General features: G+C 47.4%; 1 pseudogene across 1 annotated transcript in view; it reads left to right on the top strand.

The window, feature by feature from the left end:
• Positions 1 to 4,606: 4,606 nt before the first annotated feature.
• The window catches only part of LOC110316763, a 1,493-nt pseudogene continuing 1,115 nt past the window's right edge, over positions 4,607 to 4,984 (top strand). Inside the window, exon 1 of the transcript XR_002380285.1 lies at positions 4,607 to 4,981. The product of XR_002380285.1 is annotated as a glyceraldehyde-3-phosphate dehydrogenase pseudogene (transcript). The remainder of the gene's footprint in view (positions 4,982 to 4,984) is intronic.

Raw genomic sequence — 4,984 nt, 5'->3', positions numbered from 1 at the left:
ACACACACACACACACACACACACACATTGACTCGATGCTCATAAATGGGCGCTTTTCAAATGCATATCCCTCAGGAAGGCTTCTATCAGTTGACACCAACAAACAGAAAATAACTGTTGACAGGGTGTGAAAAACCAGGAACCTTCCACTCTGCTGGTGGGAATGTAAAAGCAGCTTCATAGCTATGGAAAATAGTGAAGCAGCAAGTCTTTGAAAAAATTAAACAGCGATGTGATTGATCAGTCCTACCTCTGAGTGCATACCCCCACGTAAATAGGCTCAGAATGCACTTACGGTCATAGCAGCCATTTTCACAGCAGCCGAAACGTGGAGAACAACTGCAGGGCCCCCCCACAGATGAATGGATAAAATGTGGCATATCTGTAAAATGGAATATTATTCAGCCTTAAGAAGGAGGGACATTTTAACATATGCTGCAACATGATTATATATTGAGGACATTATGTTCTTCAAAACGAGCCAGCCAAACCATATGATTCTACCAACTAGAATAGTCATCTCAGACACAGAAACAGGAGGAACGGGAATTGTTGTTAATGGGTATAGAGTTTCACATGAAAGAAAGAGAAGGAAAGACAGGAATCGATGATGGCTATACAGCGACAGTGTAGTTAAGGCCACTGGATTGCGGACTTCAAGCAGTTATTCTGCTGTTAAATTTTACACATATATTAACATATTCTGAGAACAGTGTCTTTGGAGTTCCAAATTGTGCTGGCCCTGGGATTTCATCCATGTGCCTTTCCCTTCCCTCTGTGCTTTCCTGATTTCCACATGGGAACAAATTGTCTCCTGCCTCTCCTGGTGAGTGCTGGGGCAAGGATCTAAAGGCCGGGAACGTGCACAGTATATTAGGGGACGTGATGACAGAGACTTGATGTGGACTGGGAACAGAATGTGTCTAAGGTGACAGTGGAAGCAAGCTCTCAAGGCTGCAGAGCTTTTGCTAAGCAGAAACCTGTGCTGGAAAACGCAGGCAGCAGCTTTGCTTCCAGCACGGAGAAATTAAATATGGGACATTCTTCACAACTGGAGCCTTTGAAGAATGGAGACTACTACTGTTGCCCTGGTTAGTTGTGAGGCTGTGTCTCTGAGAGAAAGGGATCTCCCTCATACGACCAGGTCTTCAGAAACCACAGGGAGGTGGGAATCACTGAACACAAGGCAGACCACCGTCCTCCAGTCCTTTTCTGGAATGAACAAGCAGGAAGCTAAAGCTGGCTGGATTTCAGGACAGATATGCTTTACTCTTTTGTATTCAGGCCAAGAGGATTCAAGGCCCTCTTGAGAGTTCCTTTTCAAAGTTTCCTCCTACACTTCTTCCTGGACCTGACTCTCAGAGCTCCTGAGCAGAGCTGGGGTCCAGGCCCAAGGAGCTAGGATGCAGTCAGGAGCAGATTGGTGTGGTCACAGAAGAGAGCGCTGAAGTCTAAGAATGGTTCTTTGTGGCTAATGCACTTCCTCAGCCTCACGCCTGTCTGCCCAGAGGAAGCGATAGATTTTGTGGTTTGCCCCCGTGATTCCTTTGCTTCTGCTTTTGTCCACTCCATTCATAACTCTGCTACCAAAATGTTAATATCAGGAAGCCACCAAGCCTGAAACCACTGCCTTCCTAACAGGTGGTTAGTGTCTGCTGATGTTATATCTGTTTCCCCTGCTATGTAGAAGGCTCTCTGGGGGAATTGCAGGTCAGCTAACTGACACTTCCTGCTGTGTCTGGCTGGGGTTTGCCCCCGAGTGGTTCCTATATCAGAAGTTTAGTCTCATGTAGCATCATTAGCAGGGGCAGGGAGAGAAAGGGACTACTGACTTCTGTCCCTGGAGCTGTTAAGGAGGAACAGTGCCCAAGAGTTCCTAAAGCTCCCTCACTGGAAGAAGAAGAGAATAAAGAGAAATGTCATCTTCAGGAAAACCCACAGACTTCTGGAAACGATACACCACATCCTTCCTTAGGGCAAACGAGCATCCTGACCCTGACAATCGATCTGGGATAAGGGACAGCCTCTAGGCACCTGGCCCTTCTTTCTGTCCACCATGCCCACTCCCAGGGATTGAACTCAGTGCCTTAGGTTTAGTGGCAAAGCCTTTTATCTACTAAGTCATCTAGTTGGACCATGTGCTCTTTCCCTCTGTCCCTATTTTCCACTCGTAGGTTTTTCTTACTGATGACTGTAATTCTGCATCATCTTTTATGCCGGGGCTACCTGGGGACAGAATTTGGTTAGTATTTACCTGGTGGGAGGTCTGATCTAGGTCTGATCTAGATTTTGAAGCTGGGGTCGAAGCCTGGGAATGATATAGAGAATGTTCTTGATGGACTTCTGAGTGAAATATGTAAGTTCCTGTGAAGACTGGAAGGCAGGCAAGAAGAGGGGTCATTAGGTTACAAGCATTGTCAACATGAGAACACTAAGAGAGGGGTCTTCATGAGATGAGGTTAGCCCTGAGGGTTCATCTTTATGAAGGGAATGTGTGTCCTTATAAAATCCTCTGATGGAGTATAGATATTAAATGTGCACACAAGCTGTGTACTTGAGCATTTGACCATCAGCTTGTGTGTTTGGGAGTGGGAGAGGGTTGCTGGTTGGCCCCTTGATGGTAATGACCTGAGCTCTCCTCTTCCTAATGCATCAGTGTGTAAACGGGTCGTGCTGTAAGCTCCCACTGTCCTTGCTGCCATCCTTTCCCTCTATCGTCGTATCCCTTGAATCATGATCCCAAATAAATCTTTCTCTTAAGTTGTTCCTGTGGTAGGAAAAATAACATGTAACAAGGCCTTGGTGGAGAGAGTGGGCTCCCCTTGAGATTTGACTTGGTCTTTGGCCACAGGTGAGTATAACACTCCTCCCCTCTGGTGAAGGCAGCATCAAGACACCATGTTGGAAGCAGAGAGCAGTCCTCACCAGACAGCAATGCCTGCCACTGCTTGGATTATTTTGCTTCTTGGCCTCCAGTCCAGTGAGAAAGGAATTCCTGGTCTTTGTAAGTCACAGAGCAATTCGACTGTAGTTCTGTGCCTATGAAACGTGTTGGTGAGCTGCTGGTGGCTTTCTGAGACAATGTATTTCCTGAGGAGGGGTTTGAAGCAGATGACTGATGAGGTTCTGGAAGCACAACCACTTATATATTAATTTTCTGGGTAACAGTGAAGCCTCTCGGGGCTTTGGGTGAGTGAAAGGGTGACTCCCACTTCTGCCCACCTTAGGCAGGGCCAGATGACAAACAGGACATCAGGGCAACAGAATGACTTCTGTCCCCAGGTGCAGCCATTACCCCTGGCCAGCTAGCAGAGGCCCCTGAGTTAGAGGTACAACACCACTCTCCAGAGTCTATGCCCAGCAGAGGGTACTGTGCTGGCCCCTTCAAGTTCCTCGGATTGGTCTTTGTGGTAATTTCAACATTACTTTCACCCTCTATTTTCCTTCCTGTTGTGGTTATCAGTTGGACAGGCTACAGCACGCTCTAGGAAGCATTATGTCTGCAGTCTACCTGGCTGTGCGTCTTAGCTCATGACTTGCCAGCTGTGTGGTCTTAGACATTTCTAAAAATGTCTCTTAACCTCTCAGAGCATCAGATCCTGTGTGTATAAAGTTGGATACCAGGAATTCCTATTTTGCTGAGTGTAGAAGTGCACACTTGTAATAATGGAGCTTAGGAGGCAGAGGCAGGAGGATATCCCTGAGTGCAGAGCCAGCCTGGTTTCCACCATAAATTCTAGGCCAGCCAGAGCTACAGAGGATCCTGTCTCTAAACAAATAAGCAAGTCTATAGCCTATATGTGCTCAAGGAATGCCTGTGTCTTCATGACCTGTCTGCCTACTCAAAAAGAGCCTCTGTTGGTCTGTTATTCCATCATTTTTAGGTTCAGGCAATGTGCACCTGAGGGTCTGGCCTTCCTGCTATTGGCACTTCTGGTATAAAGCCTCAATTTAAAGGTTTCCCGCAGGCACTGCAAGGGACAGAATGAAGACAATGTAATGTTTGGGTCACCTCAGGACTTCATCGCTAACTTCGCTTACATGTGTTAATGAATGCCAGAAATAAATTTTCACTCAAAGTAGGAGGCAGAAAGCAGGAGACAGAGCCAAGGAGATAGAGGGTGTCAAGCAGATGTGAGTGAGGGAGGAGATGAAGACCTTTCCCAAACACCCAGGGCAGTGGGAGGGAGAAGCCATGTCCTCCATCTGTCTCCACAGAGAGGCACATGTCCCTGCTCCCTGCCTAGTAGCAGCCTAGACAGACCCAGTGGGGCTAGCATAGTGAGTAAGCTTGCTCCTTTTAAGACTAAAAACTTCAGGGAGGTTGTTCTGAGACCCTTGGACTGGCCAAAGGCTTTGTCTGTAAATCTCTTTGTCTTTTCCTAGTGGCTTATATTAGGAAGCCAGAAAAAAAGTGTGTGTAAACCAGGAGCAAGAACAGGCAATGCCTGGACTGGTGGGTGTGGCTGTAATCCTGGTGTGTAAATTACTTTTCTTGTTGTTGTAACAAAGCAACTGATGAGAGGTTTAATTTGGACTCCCAGTTCAAGAATACAGTCTGCCAGCTCTCTGCTTCTCCCTGTTCCAGCCTCGTCCCGTAGACAAAATGGTGAAGGTCAATGTGAACGGATTTGGCTATATTGGGCGCCTGGTTACCAGGGCTGCCGTCTGCTCTCCACATAGCAAAGTGGAGATTGTTGCCATCAATGATCCCTTCATTGACCTCAACTACATGGTCTCCATGTTCCAGTATGACTCCCCCCATGGTAAATTCAACAGCACAGTCAAGGCTGAGAATGGGAAGCTTGTCATCAACGGGAAGCCCATCACCATCTTCCAGGAGCGAGACGCTGCTAACATCAAATGGGGTGATGCCGGTGCTGAGTATGTCGGGGAGTCTACTGGCCTCTTTACCACCATGGAGAAGGCCGGGGCCCACTTGAACGGTGGAGCCAAAAGGGTCATCATCTCTGCCCCTTCTGCC

Source organism: Mus pahari, chromosome 2 (assembly GCF_900095145.1).
Source record: "Mus pahari chromosome 2, PAHARI_EIJ_v1.1, whole genome shotgun sequence".
Taxonomy (NCBI): domain Eukaryota; kingdom Metazoa; phylum Chordata; class Mammalia; order Rodentia; family Muridae; genus Mus; species Mus pahari.
Note: the sequence above shows the minus strand (reverse complement) of the source record. Positions and strands in the feature narration are given on the sequence as shown.